Here is an 18,932-nt window from a genome sequence, read left to right as displayed (position 1 = left end):
TCGCAACCCCCTGCACCTGGAGGTAGTGGGAACCATCGAAAGAAAAGATGTTATGCGTGAGAATGAAATCCAATGCATTCAATAAGAAAGAGTTTAATTTTCGGTCATCCTTATGGGATTGTCACAGAATGTGTCCGATAGCTGAAAGGCCTAGATTGTGCGGAATAGATTTGTACAACGCTTCTACGTCTATGGCAACCAGAAGCGAATGGGGTGATATATGCAAGCCTTCCAAGTTTTGCAATAGGTGAATGGTGTCCTTGATGTATGAAAATAAACCTGCAACATAGGGTCTTATAATGGCTATCTACAAATTTACTTAAATTTTCGGTTATAGAGCCATTTCCAGAAATGATGGGATGGCCTGGGGGAATTTTTTGATTTTTGTGAATTTTAGGAAGGCAGTACAGGGTGGGAGTGCGAGGGTATGGTGTTCTGATGTATTCCCAAACGTCTTTATTGATAGCCCCATTACAGAATGCTTCATCTACCAAATCATAAAAGGCAGCATTGAACTTGTCCATGGTGCCTTTTGAGATGGGTTTATACCACGATGGGTTTGTGACGACCTTGACAAACATTGCTCTATACTGCTCGTTTGTCATGATAACGATGTTTCCACCTTTGTCCGATGGCTTAATCGTGAGGGAATGTTCTCTTTTTAGAGTTTCCAAAGCTAGCTGTTCGTCTTTGCTAAGGTTATTATAAGATGTTTTTGATTTGTTTTTTTTTTTATTTTTTTTTATTTCTGATGTGGTGGACGCTATAAATGCTGCTAAATTGGGGTTGCTTGTAAAAGGTGGAAATTTGTCTGATTTCTTTTTGAACTTTTCTTGTCTATCTGACCGTAGAGGGGCTTCTTTAGAAATATGTTCTTCTAAAAGACTTTCAATGTCTATTGAATCAATCAAATCGCTAGGATCTTGTTCCTCGAGGAGTGTTAGAAGATCATCTAGCGCTTCGTCTGATTCCTTAGTCTTCATTTGGGAAGTATTTTTTTTCTTTTTCCTTTGAAAAAAGACTCTTATAATAGAGTTTTCGGGCAAAAAGATGAAGGTCTTTTATTACTGAAAAAGTGTCTAGATCCGCATCTGGACAGAAGCTAAGACCTTTGTACAATAGATCCCTTTCAGCTTGTGAGAGTGGATAATCAGAGAGGTTAATTATGTTTTGAGTGTTAGATGAAGAAAGAGAAGGGGTATGTGGGGGTTTTGAAAGTCCGGAGGCTTCACCTCCACTTAGTGGACTTAAAAATCTTGATCTGATTGAAGTAAAGTAGTAGTGATAGAAGATAAAGAAATGTCATCCGTGAGTGTCGGTATATTGGACCCTACACCAGTAGGTCCTACTGCAGAAAGCTGATTACCACCACATGTATTACCTTTACCATTAAGAGAAGGATTAAGAGTAGATGAAGTGGCAGCAGTGTCCGTGATTCTTTTCTTGTTGCACGCCGGGTCATCCCCAGAGGGTGGTCTTTTGTTCTTTTGTGGTTTACGATTTCTGTGTCTATTGTGGGAAGAAGATGAAACAGAAGAATTCAAAGAAGAATTAGATTCAGAGTTTCTTAACCGCTTAACAACCGGCCCATAGCCAAATGACGGCTACAGGGCGGTTGTTTAACTCTGGGAGGAGGTCCAGGGACGTCCTCCCAGAATTCTGCTCTCGCGCGCCCCCTAGGGCGCGCACTCGAGAGCATCCGTGAGACCCGGCGCATCACAGATCCCGGTAAATGGCCGCTGATCGCGGCCGTTGACCATGTGATCGCTCCGTCAAATGACATCTGATGACGCCGGTTCCTCTCCTCTCCTCCCCTCTGTGTACCGATCGGTACACTGTGAGCGGAGAGGGGGATGGATGGATGGCTGCAGCGTTGTGGGCTGCATGTGTAGTGCCCACAGCGCTGCACAGAGACATCCAGCCATCCATCCATCCATCCATGCTCAGCCATCCCCACTACTATGCATGCCCTGCAATGCCCTCTGCAATGCCCCACAGTACTCTGGTATGCCCCACAATACCCCTGCAATACTCTGCCATACCCTGCAATACCCCTGCAATACTCTGCCATACCCTGCAATACCCCTGCAATACTCTGCCATACCCTGCAATACCCCTGCAATACTCTGCCATACCCTGCAATACCCCTGCAATACTCTGCCATACCCTGCAATACCCCGCAATACTCTGCCATACTCCGCAATACCCCGCCATACTCTGCCATACTCCGCAATACTCTGCCATACCCTGCAATACCCCGCCATACACCGCAATACCCCGCCATACTCCGCAATACCCCGCCATACCCTGGAATACCCCGCAATACTCTGCCATACCCTGGAATACCCCGCAATACTCTGCCATACCCTGGAATACCCCGCAATACTCTGCCATACCCTGGAATACCCCGCAATACTCTGCCATACCCAGTGATACCCAGCCATACTCTGCAATACTCAGTGATACCCAGCCATACTCTGCAATACTCAGTGATACCCAGCCATACTCTGCAAAACTCAGTGATACCCAGCCATACTCTGCAATACTCAGTGATACCCAGCCATACTCTGCAATACTCAGTGATACCCAGCCATACTCTGCAATACTCAGTGATACCCAGCCATACTCTGCCATACTCTGCCATACCCAGCCATGCTCTGCAATACCCCGCAAAAATCTGCAATACTCTGCCATAACCTGCAATACTCTGCAATACCCCGCAATACCCAGCCATACTCTGCCATACCCAGTCATACTCGGCGATACCCAGTCATACTCAGCGATACTCTGCAATACCCAGCCATGCTGAGCCATACTCTGCCATACCCAGTCATACTCGGCGATACTCTGCAATACCCAGCCATGCTCAGCCATACTCGGCCATGCTCAGCCATACTCGGCCATGCTCAGCCATACCCAGCCATGCTCAGCCATACTCTGCCTCTGTATGTGGCCAGGCTGTGGAAGTCTCACACATGTGGTATCGCCGTACTCAGGAGGAGTAGGAGAATCTATTTTGGGGTGTCATTTTTGATATGTATATGCTATGTGTTATAAATATTGTATAAATGGACAACTTTGTGTTAAAAAAAAAAAAAGCGTTTTAACCACTTCCGGCCTTCCGTCATACGACGTCCTTGACTTTGTGTGGGGATATCTGAATGATGGGTGCAGCTACAGGCATCATTCAGATATCATCTTTTTCAGCCGGCGATTCCAACACCATAAGAACGATCATAGCGGCTGTTACACTGCTTGATCGTTCTTACGGGAGGCGAGAGGGGACGTCCCCCCTCCCGCCGCCCTCCGGTGCTTCTACCGACTCACCGCTACGATCGAAGCCAGGATGTTTTTTTTTTTTTTTTTTTTTTTTAATTTCAGGCACAGCCTAGAGGTGAGATCTGGGGTCTTATTGACCCCATATCTCACTGTAAAGAGGACCTGTCATGCCATATTCCTATTATAAGGGATGTTTACATTCCTTGTAATAGGAATAAAAGTGATCAAAAAAATTTTTTGGGGGAAAAAAGTGTCAAACTAAAATAAATAAAGTAAAATGAACAATAAAAAAAAATTAAAAATTTTTTAAAGCGCCCCTGTCCGTGTGCTCGCATGCAGAAGCGAACGCATACGTAAGTCCCGCCCACATATGAAAACGGTGTTCAAACCACACATGTGAGGTATCGCTGCGATCAGTAGAGCGAGAGCAATAATTTTGGCCCTAGACCTCCTCTGTAACTCAAAATTTGTAACCAGTAAAAAATTTTAAAGAGTCGCCTATGGAGATTTTTAGGTGGCGAAGTTTGGCGCCATTCCACAAGCGTGTGCAATTTTGAAAGGTGACATGTTAGGTATCTATGTACTCGGCGTAACTTCATATTTCATATTATGCAAAAACATTGGGCTAACCTTACTGTTTTGTTTTTTTTTTAAAGCAAAAAACTTTTTTTTTTCCAAAAAAAACGCGTTCGAAAAATTGCTGCGCAAATATCGTGCGAGATAAAAAGTTGCAATGACCGCTATTGTATTCCCTAGGGTCTTTGCTAAAAAAACATATATAATGTTTTGGGGTTCTATGTAATTTTCTAGCAAATAAATGATGATTTTTACATGTAGGAGAGAAATGTCAGAATTGGCCTGGGTGCTCCAGAACGCCTGAAGGTGCTCCCTGCATGTTGGGCCTCTGTATGTGGCCACGCTGTGTAAAAGTCTCACACATGTGGTATCACCATACTCAGGAGTAATAGCAGAATGTGTTTTGGGGTGTAATTTGTGGTATGCATATGCTGTGTGTGAGAAATAACCTGCTAATATGACAATTTTGTGAAAAAAAAAAAAAAAGAAAAAAAAAAACTTGATTTTGCAAAGAATTGTGGGAAAAAATGACAACTTCAAAAAACTCACCATGCATCTTTCTAAATACCTTGGAATGTCTTCTTTCCAAAAAGGGGTCATTTGGGGGGTATTTGTACTTTTCTGGCATGTAATGCCGCGTACACACGGTCGGACTTTCCGGCATACTTGGTCCGGCGGACCAGAGTGTGCCGGACAATCCGCCCGTGTGTGGGCGGCGGCGGACTTTTCCGGCGGACTTCTTCCCAAAAGCCCGCCGGACCTAGATTTGAAGAAAGTTTCAAATCTTTCCGTCGGACTCAGTTTCGGGCGGAAAGTCCGCTCGTGTGTGTGCTGGTCCGACAGAAAGCCCGCTCGTGTGTAGGCTGGTCCGACGGACCAAATACGACACGAGGGGATGGTATTGCATCTCGCGCTCGCTGCAATAGGAAAAACAAATCTTCCTATTGCGGCGAGCGCGGGGCATACCAGGCCCTTAGGTCTGGTATGGATTATAAAGGGGAACCCCGCTACGCCGAAAAAACGGCGTGGGGCCCCCCCTAAAATCCATACCAGACCCCGATCCGAGCACGCAGCCTGGCCGGTCAGGAAAGGGGGTGGGGACGAGCGAGCGCCCCCCCCCTCCTGAACCGTACCAGGCCGCATGCCCTCAACATGGGGGGTGGGTGCTTTGGGGAGGGGGGCGCCCTGCGCCCCCCCCCCAAAGCACCTTGTCCCCATGTTGATGAGGACAAGGGCCTCTTCCCGACAACCCTGGCCGTTGGTTGTCGGGGTCTGCGGGCGGGGGCTTATCGGAATCTGGGAGCCCCCTTTAATAAGGGGGCCCCCAGATCCCGGCCCCCCACCCTATGTAAATGAGTATGGGGTACATGGTACCCCTACCCATTTACCTAGGAAAAAATTGTAAGTAATAAAACACACTACACAGGTTTTTAAAATATTTTATTAAACAGCTCCGGGGGGGGGATCTTCCTCCGGCTTCGGGGGTCTTCTTCCGGCTTCGGGGGTCCCTCCGCTTCATCTTCTCCCGGCGTCCGGTTGGTTCTTCTCCGCTCTCCGGCCTCTTCTCCCGGTGTCGCAGGTCTTCGGCCGGCCCCTCCGCTCTCTTCATGTAGCTCTATTGCGAGCGGAGGTCCGGACTTCTGGGCTTCTTGGCTTCTTGGCTTCTTGGCTTGGCTTGGCTTCTCTTCTCTTCCCCCAGATGTTGACACGACGCTCTCTCCGGCTGGACTGGTTTCTGAGGGCTGCGTTGTGACTTATATAGGCGGAGACCCCGCCCCCATATGATGTCACAGTCCCTGGGCATGCTGGGACTGTGACGTTTTAGGGGGCGTGGTCGACCACGCCCCCTAAAACGTCACAGTCCCAGCATGCCCAGGGACTGTGACATCATATGGGGGCGGGGTCTCCGCCTATATAAGTCACAACGCAGCCCTCAGAAACCAGTCCAGCCGGAGAGAGCGTCGTGTCAACATCTGGGGGAAGAGAAGAGAAGCCAAGCCAAGCCAAGAAGCCAAGAAGCCAAGAAGCCCAGAAGTCCGGACCTCCGCTCGCAATAGAGCTACATGAAGAGAGCGGAGGGGCCGGCCGAAGACCTGCGACACCGGGAGAAGAGGCCGGAGAGCGGAGAAGAACCAACCGGACGCCGGGAGAAGATGAAGCGGAGGGACCCCCGAAGCCGGAAGAAGACCCCCGAAGCCGGAGGAAGATCCCCCCCCCGGAGCTGTTTAATAAAATATTTTAAAAACCTGTGTAGTGTGTTTTATTACTTACAATTTTTTCCTAGGTAAATGGGTAGGGGTACCATGTACCCCATACTCATTTACATAGGGTGGGGGGCCGGGATCTGGGGGCCCCCTTATTAAAGGGGGCTCCCAGATTCCGATAAGCCCCCGCCCGCAGACCCCGACAACCAACGGCCAGGGTTGTCGGGAAGAGGCCCTTGTCCTCATCAACATGGGGACAAGGTGCTTTGGGGGGGGGGGCGCAGGGCGCCCCCCTCCCCCAAAGCACCCACCCCCCATGTTGAGGGCATGCGGCCTGGTACGGTTCAGGAGGGGGGGGGCGCTCGCTCGTCCCCACCCCCTTTCCTGACCGGCCAGGCTGCGTGCTCGGATCGGGGTCTGGTATGGATTTTAGGGGGGGCCCCACGCCGTTTTTTCGGCGTAGCGGGGTTCCCCTTTATAATCCATACCAGACCTAAGGGCCTGGTATGCCCCGCGACGGGGCTCGCAAGGTGTCAATCTAGCCGATAAAAGCGGCAAGATTGACATCCTTTTCTAGTCCCGTCGCACCTGAGTCACGTTCAAAATGAACGGACTTGTCCGTGTGTGGGCAAGTCCGTTCATTCTGAAAGTCCGCCGAAAGTCCGTCGGAAAGACGGGCGGACTTAGCCCGCCGGAAAATCCCGGCGTGTGTGGGCAAGTCCGTTCGTTTTAAAGTCCGGCGCACCTGGCGGACAAAGTCCGTCGGAAAGTGTGCCGGACCAAGTAGGATAGAAAGTCCGCTCGTGTGTACGCGGCATTAGGGTCTCAAGAAATGAGATAGGCCGTCAGTACTTCAGGTGTGATCAATTTTCAGATATTGGCACCATAGCTTGTGGACGCTATAACTTTCACAAAGACCAAATAATATACACTAATTTGGGTTATTTTTACCAAAGATATGTAGCGGTATAAATTTTGGCCAAAATATATGAAGAAAAATTACTAATTTTCAAAATTTTATAACAGAAACGAAGAAAAATTTATTTTTTTACAGATTTTTCGGTCTTTTTTCTTTTATAGCGCAAAAAATAAAGAACCCAGCGGTGATTAAATACCACCAAAAGAAAGCTCTATTTGTGTGAAAAAAAGGACAAAAAATTCATATAGATACAGTGTTGCATGACTGAGTAATTGTCATTCAAAATGTGAGAGCACCAAAAGCTGAAAATTGGTCTGGTTATTAAGGGGGTTTAAGTGCCCAGTGGTCAAGTGGTTAAAGTTCTATTCAGATTTCCCCTATGTGGGCGTTGAGTTGGATTAGTTTGATGCCATTTATACGCTGTTCCCTCCTGGAAAACTCTCTTATCTCTCCAGAATTTTTTGTCCCTTGTTATCAACCTTTCCTGAGATTTTTGATTTAACCGGATTTTGATTTTTTCCTCATGTTCTTTAAAAATGGGCAAATCTTTAAAAGGGAGTATTTTGGCATAAATTGCATCGATGTCTCTATCAAAGCTAACAATGCGTTTTTTTGTACTCTTCACTTTTTTTTTTTTTGTCTTAAATAAACAAAATGCATATTAAAAAGAAAAAAGACATTTTTTCTACAATTACAACATAAGGCTGCAGAACTTATACTGAAACGACAAAAATATGTATTCATAGTTTTCCTTTTCTCTTTTTTTTGAACATTTATGAGTGAGTGAGTGAGTGAGTGACTTGTATAGCGCTACCTATGCGAACTGAATCGCGAACTGAATCGCCTTTATCAGACAATCTAAAAAGATTTATAGGGTACTCTTTATGCTTTTTGTATATTTTACATATTCCAAGAGAACCTAACTCAATAATCTGTATAAACCTTCTTTTAGGGTTCGTTTACAGATCCGGCGGGGCTCGTCCTCCTCTTTTTGGGGGCCTTTGTGGAGTCTTTCCCGACTCAGGTGGAAGCCGCCATATCCAATTTTGGTTAATTGGCGGTCATATCTCCATTTCTTTTAAATCACGTTTTCTTTCTTGATATGAGGTTGCCCTTTTTTGCAATCTTGTGCATAACGTTTTTCAAGGATTGGATACTGGTATGTATACTAGACACGGTCGTTTGCCACAATGTGAATGTTTGTCCCATTTGATATTTTGATGTGTAAAATCGATCTCACTTATCTTCCAGAATACACCTATATATTCTCTCTTCTCAATACGCCTCTGAAGAAGGGACGCCGTCCTGAAACATGTCTGGCTGACAGAGGAATATGTATTCACAATCGCAAGCACAAAGAAATATATCATAAGAAAGAACCTGTTTGTATCTTGTATAAGCACCTTCTGTAGAGATCTATGTTTAGATCTACTTGTTTTTATGCTTTTTTAAGCTTTTTTCAATAAAACATATCTTTTTATACTGTTGTTGTTTGCCTGTAAAGTCCCGCTGTACCGGGGGCTACAAAAGGTTTCCCTCTTCTAGGGTCCTTGTTTTTTCGCTGGAGCTATTGAGGACTAAGACGTGTTGGCTCTGGATGGGGTGTTGTTATCCAGAAGGATTCAAGAACTTAAGCAAGAGACACAAGAAGATGCCACCTGTCAGCACCTCATCAACATAATTCTCAATGGGTGGCCTGGCTCCTTTAAGGAAATCCCACATGACATCAGACCATTCTACTCTATGAGGGAAGAATTGACAGTGGGTGATGGATTAATCCTGTGTGGTTAGAGATATGTAATCCCTCACTCTCTATAGAAATACTACTTGACACAGCTCCATCAAAGTCACCCTGGCATCCATTCCACTAAGCTAAGGGCACGTGAAACCATGTTTTGGCCCACTATATACACTGACATTGAAAGTTTCCAGATGTGCCCCATGCAATGCTCTACGACAGCACCAGATGGGAGAACCTTTAACTCTTAATCAAATACCTGACAGACCATGGTCTATCACAGCAGCTGACATATTTGAGTGGTCAAACAAGGATTACCGGGTCTTGGCAGATACAGTGGGGACGGAAAGTATTTAGACCCCTTAAATTTTTCACTCTTTGTTATATTTCAGCCATTTGCTAAAATCATTTAAGTTCATTTTTTTTCCTCAGTAATGTACGCACAGCACCCCATATTGACAGAAAAACACGGAATTGTTGACATTTTTGCAGATTTATTTAAAAAAAAAAAACTGAAATATCACATGGTCCTAAGTATTCAGATCCTTTGCTGTAACACTCATATATTTAACTCAGGTGCTGTCCATTTCTTCTGATCATCCTTGAGATGGTTCTACACCTTCATTTGAGTCCAGCTGTGTTTGATTATACTGATTGGACTTGATTAGGAAAGCCACACACCTGTCTATATAAGACCTTACAGCTCACAGTGCATGTCAGAGCAAGTGAAAATCATGAGGTCAAAGGTACTGCCTGAAGAGCTCAGAGACAGAATTGTGGCAAGGCACAGATCTGGCCAAGGTTACAAAAAAATTTCTGCTGCACTTAAGGTTCCTAAGAGCACAGTGGCCTCCATAATCCTTAAATGGAAGATGTTTGGGATGACCAGAACCCTTCCTAGAGCTGGCCGTCCAGCCAAACTGAGCTATCGGGGGAGAAGAGCCTTGGTGAGAGAGGTAAGGAAGAACCCAAAGATCACTGTGGCTGAGCTCCAGAGATGCAGTCAGGAGATGGGAGAAAGTTGTAGAAAGTCAACCATCACTGCAGCCCTCCACCAGTCGGTGCTTTATGGCTGAGTGGCCCGACGGAAGCCTCTCTTCAGTGCAAGACACATGAAAGCCCGCATGGAGTTTGCTAAAAAAACACCCGAAGGACTCCAAGATGGTGAGAAATAAGATTCTTTGGTCTGATGAGACCAAGATAGAACTTTGTGGCCTTAATTCTAAGCGGTATGTGTGGAGAAAACCAGGCAATGCTCATCACCTGTCCAATACAGTCCCAACAGTGAAGCATGGTGGTGGCGGGTGTTTTTCAGCTGCAGGGACAGGACGACTGGTTGCAATCGAGGGAAAGATGAATGCGGCCAAGTACAGGGATATCCTGGATGAAAACCTTCTCCAGAGTGCTCAGGACCTCAGACTGGGCCGAAGGTTTACCTTCCAACAAGACAATGACCCTAAGCACACAGCTAAAATAACGAAGGAGTGGCTTCACAACAACTCCGTGACTGTTCTTGAATGGCCCAGCCAGAGCCCTGACTTAAACCCAATTGAGCATCTCTGGAGAGACCTAAAAATGGCTGTCCACCAACGTTTACCATCCAACCTGACAGAATTGGAGAGGATCTGCAAGGAGGAATGGCAGAGGATACCCAAAATCCAGGTGTGAAAAACTTGTTGCATCTTTCCCAAAAAGACTCATGGTTGTATTAGATCAAAAGGGTGCTTCTACTAAATACTGAGCAAAGGGTCTGAATACTTTGGACCATGTGATATTTCAGCTTTTCTTTTTTAATAAATCTGCAAAAATGTCAACAATTCTGTGTTTTTCTGTCAATATGGGGTGCTGTGTGTACATTAATGAGGAAAAAAATGAACTTAAATGATTTTAGCAAATGGCTGCAATATAACAAAGAGTGAAACATTTAAGGGGGTCTGAATACTTTCCGTCCCCACTGTATGTACTCTGGCTGGTGGGAATTTGATGTTCTCCCAAACACTTCCAGTAACACAGTGATCAGGATATTAAAGTGGACATTTTCTACACATGGAATTCCCTATCAATTGATGACTGACGATGCAACATCATTTTCCAGTAGAGAATTCAAGAACGTTGCTCACCAATGGGCTTTTCAGCACGTCACTAGCAGTCCCAATTACTCTAGAGCCATTGGTGTTGCAGAGTGTAGTGTACGGTCGAATAAGCATCTCTTAGGGAAATGTGCACGTGATGGTTCTGATGTTTATGCAGCCTTACTCAACCTTTGCAACACACCTAGGGATGGCATGCCTTCTCTGACACAACGTTTACTATCACTACGAACTAGGGCTCTGATTCCCATGGTCCCATCGCGGCTCCAGGCAAGGGTTGAGACTGATGTTCAGGCTGCCTAATTTACACTCAGGCAAAAAGGAAAGATAAGCCATGACAAGTCGGCCAGACATCTTTCCCCTCTGGGCAGGTGGTAAGGATGGAGACAACCCGTGGGTTTGACAAACTGGCCATGGTTCATGGAAAGGTCTGCCAACCAAACAGCTATGTTGTTCATTCTGATTGTAAAACCTAGGTAAGGAACCGCCTTCACCTCCTACAGGTACCTGAATCATACTGTACTGCTGCTGCCCATGTGCCTATGATCACTTCAGCGCCCCAAGCACAGCCATCTGCTGCTGTGCCAATTGACACTTCCAAAACGGATGTAACACACAACCACAACAAAATTATGATGGCGACAGGCAAGAGGTTTCAGACTTACAAGCCCCACAAGTTGTTACTCGATCTGGAAGAGTGTGTAAACCATATTCTAATTTCGAAGACTTTATCACACACTGACTTTTACTCAGCATTTTTGTTTTAAGGGTATATTGCAGTTTGTTATTGTTCCTTGCTATGCTGCACTCCTTGTTGGTTCTATATTATGCCCCGTAAACACAGTCGGATTTTCCGACGGAAAATGTGTGATAGGACCTTGTTGTCGGAAATTCCGAGCGTGTGTAGGCTCCATCACACATTTTCCATCGGATTTTGCGACACACAAAGTTTGAGAGCAGGCTATAAAATTTTCCGACAACAAAATCCGTTGTCGTAATTTCCGATTGTGTGTACACAAATCCGACGCACAAAGTGCCACGCATGCTCAGAATAAATAAAGAGATGAAAGCTATTGGCTACTGCCCCATTTAGAGTCCCGACATACGTGTTTTACATCACCGCGTTCAGAACGATCGGATTTTCCGACAACTTTGTGTGACCGTGTGTATGCAAGACAAGTTTGAGCCAACATCCGTCGGAAAAAATCGTAGGATTTTGTTGTCGGAATGTCCGATCAATGTCCGACCGTGTGTATGGGGCATTACAGTTTAGTTATATAAGCACATCTTTTATTTAAAAAGGGGAAAGATGTAAAATATGTATGTGTTGGAGATTTACATAGATGGCAGAGCTGATATTTTGGCATCTGGTAGATTTGGAGAAGTTCAGGTGGAAGAAGTTCTTAAAACATTTTTAATCTGGCCTAGTTATGTGATCCTGCAGCTCCTGCTCTGCTGTGTCAGTAAGCAGCTGCTGCAAGGGAGAGGAGGGAGTGCAATCAATGGCTAGGCTTTGGAAGTCTATGGGTGACATCATGGAATTTACAGCTGTTGTCAAGTGGTCACTTACACAGGGAAGCCGGAGCTACTGAATCTTGTGACCGGACTAAAGAAAGGTAAGTACACAGATCTTTTTTTATACAGGATATGCATGCAGGTTAGGTAGGAGTAGGGGGGAAGAGAACATTTTTAAGAATAGTTACAGTTAGCCTTTACAATCACTTTAAAACGTATATTAACCTGTTGCAGACCAGCCGCTGTCATTAAATGGCGGCGGGTTGGCACCGCTGCGCAAACCGTCGTAGGTGTACGTCGGTCGCTTTAAGAGCTGTGGAAGACGTGCGGCGCGATGCCGCTGCCGATGCACATGGCTGGCAGCCGCAATGTCCACTGGCCACCTGCGATCGCTCCACAGAGAGCCAGAATGGGGATCTGTCAATGTATACAGACAGATCCCCATTCTGACAGGGGAGGAGAGAGAGATCTGCTGTTCCTAGCGATCAGGAACAGCAGATCTCTCTCCTCCTCCATTCAGTCAAATCCCCCAACAGTTAGAAACACCTCCCAGGGAACGCATTTAATCCCTTGATTGCCCCCTAGTGTCAACCCCTTCCCTGCCAGTGACATTTACACATTGCATTTTTATAGCACCGATTGCTGTATAAATGTCAATGGTCCCAGATCTGTCTGCCTCAATGTCACAGTCCCGCTAAAAATCACTGATCTCTGCCATTACTAGTAAAAAAAAAAAAAAATTATAATAAAAATGCCTTAAATATATTCCCTATTTTTCAGAGGATAGAACTTTTGCACAAACCAATCAATATACACTTATTGCCATTTTTTTACCAAAAATATGTAGAAGAATACATATTGGCCTAAACTGATGAAGAAATGTCTTTATTAAAATTTTTTCAGGGGATATTTCTTATAGCAAAAAGTAAAAAATATTGTTTCTTTTTCAAAATTGTCTGTATTTTTTTGTTTATAGTGTAAAAAATAAAAATCGCAGAGGTGATCAAATACCACCAAAAGAAAGCTCTATTTGTGGGAAAAAAGGACATACATTTTGTTTGTGTACAATGTCGCATGACGTAGTGTATATTGCAAAAAATGGCCTAGTCAGGAAATGGGTAAATCCTTCCAGGGCTGAAGTGGTTAAGGAAATATGTGGGCTGCTGCTTCTGACCTCCCGCCACCCTTCACCTTTCACATACACACAAAGTAGTAATATTACAACAAGGGAATTATTACAAGGGTCATGTAGTTACTGCTAAAACTCATGGAATGCTGCAGTTGCAGTTTCCTCCAGCTTGTAGAGAAATTCATATTAACAGCTGTTGGTTATAAAATCCTTATACAGTCCTATGGCATGGGGTTAATTCTTAGACACATAGAAGCAGTCTATATTAAATTGATATTAAATAAGAACCAAGTGAACGCAGATGAGTGCAGTCACCTTCCTCTTTGTAATAATTCTTAGGGATCCTGGCAGAGACCTCTGCTCACGTAGCTCACAGCTCACAGCTCACAGCTCTGCCCTATAATTTATCTCATTCGCTCACTGTTTTTTTAGCAACATGATGGTTGGCAATAGTCGTTAAAAACAAGAACAACCAGAAAGGTTACCTGGTATATGTTTTATTTGCTGAAGTTGATATAATGTGGTGGCATTACTTTGATGGAACTGAATTGCAAATCTGTTAATATCAAATACCATTTTTTTTAGGATAACTATGGGGATGCAGCAGGAAGAAGAAAATCCAGGTTTAAATAATAACAGTAATTTTTTTATTTTTAACTGAACTACGACTACATTTATATCATTAGATCTGTGCGTGGTGTATCAGATACAATTAAAGCTGAAGTCTAGATATGATTTTTATTGCACAGTTACATTGGTCCTGCTTGGACCAATATAAGTATACATACAGTTGTGCTCATAAGTTTACATAACCTGGCAGAATTTATGATTTCTTTGCCATTTGTCAGAGAATATGAATGGTATCAACTGTGTTTACTCTTTTTAAATCATAATGACAGATAACAGAAATAACAGAAACTACTCAAATGACCCTGATCAAAAGTTTACATACCCTGGTGATTTTGGCCTGATAACATGCACACAAGTTGACACAAAGGTGTTTGAATGGCTATTAAAGGTAACCATCCTCACCTGTGATCTGTTTGCTTGTAATTAGTGTAATCCAATCTGCTTACCAGACAGCTGAAAAAAGCAGGCGTGTAATAAACAGACCAAGATCACATCTCCGTTCTTCAGCTTTAAATGGAATCCCAACCAGGATTGTGGCTAATCGTCAGACATTTTCATACAGCAAAGACTTCTTTGAGCTCTCATATGGGATGTGTAACATTCACCCAGGCGGCGAGTGATACCCAATGAAAAGATAATGCAGCCAATAGTGAAGTCCGTAAAATAGTATAAAAAATGTATTTGTAATAACTTACAGGTTAGTACAGGAACAAGTGCATCATGATGTTCAAATGGCTGCAGCTCTCAGCATGCTAGTGTCAGCCCACCTGACATGTTTCATCCAACAGGATTTCGTCAGAGGCGTTTAGCCGCAATCCTGGTTGGGATTCCATTTAAAGCTGAAGAACTGAGCTGTGATCTTGGTCTGTTTATTACACGCCTGCTTTTTTCAGCTCTCTGGTAAGCATATTGGATTTCCACATGGTGTGGTGTGCTTTCTTACATACATTGAAACGGATTTATCAACTCTCCCTTCTTGGATTTACTTTTCATTTAGCTCTGCATGTAGATTTTTATATTTTTTATGTTTTGCTGATCAACAAATTGTGCTGGCTGCTCATAATATTATTTCTAACTTTATTTAGTAGTGTGGATACTGACCTGCTGTGTGTGTATAAAAGGTCAACGAGTTTCTGAATTCCTGACAGACCCTTGCCTCTTTCATCCAGTGTTGCACTGACGTTTCTGGATTCTGAGTCATGGGGAGAGCAAAAGAATTGTCAAAGGATGTGCGGGAAAAGGTAGTTGAACTGTATAAAACAGGAAAGGGATATAAAAAGAAATCCAAGGAATTGAAAATGCCAATCAGCAGTGTTCAAACTCTAAGCAAGAAGTGGAAATTGAGGGGTTCTGTTGAAACCAAACCACGGTCAGGTAGACCAACTAAAATTTCAGCCACAACTGCCAGGAAAATTGTTCGGGATGCAAAGAAAAACCCACAAATAACTTCAGGTGAAATAAAGGACTCTCTGAAAACATGTGGTGTGGCTGTTTCAAGATGCACAATAAGGAGGCACTTGAAGAAAAATGGGCTGCATGGTCGAGATGCCAGAAGAAAGCCATTACGCAAATGCCACAAAGTATCCCGCTTACAATACTCCAAACAGCACAAAGACAAGCCTCAAACCTTCTGGCACAAAGTAATTTGGAGCGATGACACCAAAATTGAGCTTTTTGGTCACATCCATAAATGCTACATTTGGAGTCAACATGGCCTATGATGAAAGGTAAAGAGGTGGATCGTTGATGTTTTGGGGATGTGTGAGCTACAAAGGCACAGGAAATTTGGTCAAAATTGTTGGCAAGATGAATGCAGTATGTTATCAAAAAATACTTGAGGAACATTTGCATTCATCAGCCAGGAAGCTGCGCATGGGACGTACTTGGACATCCAACATGACAATGATCCAAAACACAAGGCCAAGTTGACCTGTCAATGGCCGCAGCAGAATAAAGTGAAGGTTCTGGAGTGGCCATCTCAGTCTCCTGATCTCAATATCATTGAGCCACTCTGGGGAGATCTCAAACATGCAATTCATGCAAGACAGCCCAAGAATTTACAGGAACTGGAGGCTTTTTTCCAAGAGGAATGGGCAGCTTTACCATCTGAGAAGATAAAGAGCCTCATCCACAAATACCAAAAAAGACTTCAAGCTGCCATTTAATATTAAAGGGGGCAATACTTGGTATTAAGAACTGGAGTATGTAAACTTTTGATCAGGGTCATTTGGGTAGTTTCTGTTGTCATTATGATTTAAAAAGAGTACACACAGTTTATTGATAATAAATGGCTTCAGCCAAACACTAATGCCCCGTACACACGGTCGGATTTTCCGATGGAAAATGTCCGATCGGAGCGTGTTGTCGGAAATTCCGACCACACAAAGTTGGAGAGCAGGAGATAAAATTTTCCGACAACAAAATCCGTTGTCGGAAATTCCGATCGTGTGTACACAAATCCGACGGAAGTGCCACGCATGCTCAGAATAAATAAAGAGATGAAAGCTATTGGCCACTGCCCCGTTTATAGTCCTGACATACATGTTTTACGTCACCGCGTTTAAAACGATCGGATTTTCCGACAACTTTGTGTGACCGTGTGTATGCAAGACAAGTTTGAGCCAACATCCGTCGGAAAAAATCCTAGGATTTTGTTGTCGGAATATCCGAACAAAGTCCAACTGTGTGTACGCCCTATAACCATGAGTGAAAGAAAAGTTTTTGTGTTATCATTCATATTCTCTGAAAAATGGGCAAGAAATCATAAATTCTGCCAGGGTGTGTAAACTTATGAGCACAACTGTATCTCATACAAAAACAATGAGTACAGTACTCAATTATTTAAGTCGCAAGTGCAGTAATACGGCTACAATCACCTCAAGCATGTCTCATACCTGATCTATCCTTGGGGAAGCTGAAATTCACTGTAGTAGTTGCTGCTACTACAGTGTTAGCCACAATTTTCCAGGTCCCATGTTGAGGGGCTTCCATCCTGCACAGTAGTCACAGGGGGTTGCTCCCTCCGCACCGCTGTTATTCACAGAACACCCTTTTTTCCCCATAAATTCAAGGTATTCTCTGAGTGGACAAGGTGGAGATCTTGACATCACCGCCCCACCTCACCACCGTGTCCAATCAGAGAACATCTTGTATTAAATAAATAAATACTAGGTGTTCTGAGATTGGAGCTGCTGTAATGTGAGCGACTTTCTGTGGTTACCCTACAGAAGGGCAACTGCATTGCACTGGATCTGGAAGACTGCAGCTATCACTATAGTAGCAACTACTACTGCAGTGATTTCCAGCTTCCATAGTGATCAGTCAGATATGAGATATGTATACTTATCTTGGTCCAAACAGGACAAATGTAACTATGCAATAAAAGTCATACCTAGCTTCAGATTTAACTTGTTTTCAGCTATTTAAGTTATTTTTTAATCTTTTTTGCTCTGCCATAGTGAACAGATGTCAGCTGGCAGAGCCGTTTTATGTAAATTGGAAACATTAAAGTATAACTATAGGCAAAACTATTTTTTTTGTTTAACCCTCTCTAGTTGTCATGTTCACCATTATAAATAAAAGTGAAAGTTAAAGAAAAATTTGGGTTGTCACCAGAACAGTACTAGAAGGGAAATCTTACGCTTCTTTGCTGTACCACTTTAGTGACCAGATTTCATGCGCTACATATGCAATAAAAACATAATTTTCATGTTTTGAAATATTATTTAATTATTGGTTCATTACTGCAAATATATCCAAGAATAACCAAGGAAAACAAGAGACAGTTTGGTAAAAGTTCCTTATTTGAGAATCATTTACTAAATGTATTAATTTATTTAGTGTAAATATTTCCATATCTATGCATACAAGTTGGCATGATTACTTGCCCCCCCCCCCTTTACTTTAATTCCATCCTTAATCTCACATTTATGATATGTATAGTGTAGCCCATTTATGAAAAATCACCACTTTGCTTTCAGACTTTAAAATGGACCTTCACCCCCCCCCCCTTTTTTGGTAACCCCTGCTTACCCGGGGTTGTCTTCTGCACAATTCACATACTCACCCACCCAGCGGATCCAGCGTTGTCCCGCTGAGATCCTCTTCTGTTTTGCCACCGCACAGTCCCATGCCGCCATGTTTTCTGGACATCATCGGTAGGCGCCGGCTTTTCCAGGTTCAGCTGTCAGGCCTACCGATGACAAGCTGCTCCCCCTGCTCCTCTGAATGAAGGACAATGCCTTCTGGGATATTATGTGATGTGCAATGCATGAAGAATGCATGGAATTAAAAACCCTTTGCAACCACTTTAATCCCAAAGTATCCTTATGGGTAATAAAGTACTTTTTTTAGTTCTGTAACAAAGTAGTTCAAGTAGGCAGACTTACATGTGGCAGTGTGCACCAGGATCACTTTATTAAACAGGTTTCGTTAGGCTTAAACAGTGCTCTCCCAGGGTGCTGCACTGGTGACATAGGGTACAAGGTTGCACACTTGCAGATGCAGGCTGGCAGTTAGGTCCCCAAACCTGAGAGTTTCCAGAGGTTACAGGACCAACCTTAAGCTGATCAACTAACTCTATTCCACAGGAACCTATTCGTGTTCCAATCCTACCTCTCCCTAACCAGCGTGTACCAGTCCCTATCTAGGTTCCCGCCCACACTGCAGTGCATGCCAGAATGACCAAGCAGGCTCTCTAAATTTTTTCAATCAGGCTGTAGAGATAGTTGTTTTCGAGAGCCCAGTGCAGGGGATTACTGCCAGAGGTAAGCAATGGTCATCTGGCAGATAATACAGAAGCAAGTGGGTGAATTGCAGATTGCCACTTCTGATACCTGCTCAAGCAGTGATG

The 18,932-nt window shown here is 44.0% G+C and overlaps 1 long non-coding RNA gene across 1 annotated transcript; it reads right to left on the bottom strand.

Annotated features, from left to right (window-relative positions):
* Nucleotides 1-667: 667 nt before the first annotated feature.
* Nucleotides 668-18,680, bottom strand: LOC141130059 (uncharacterized). Its single transcript, XR_012241969.1, has 2 exons — nt 18,469-18,680; nt 668-1,509 (listed from the first exon to the last, which is right to left on the bottom strand). It is a non-coding gene; the product is annotated as an uncharacterized lncRNA (long non-coding RNA).
* Between the last annotated feature and the right edge of the window lie 252 nt (nt 18,681-18,932).

This window comes from Aquarana catesbeiana, linkage group LG02, assembly GCF_042186555.1.
Source record: "Aquarana catesbeiana isolate 2022-GZ linkage group LG02, ASM4218655v1, whole genome shotgun sequence".
NCBI classification, from domain to species: Eukaryota; Metazoa; Chordata; class Amphibia; order Anura; family Ranidae; genus Aquarana; species Aquarana catesbeiana.
Note: the sequence above shows the minus strand (reverse complement) of the source record. Positions and strands in the feature narration are given on the sequence as shown.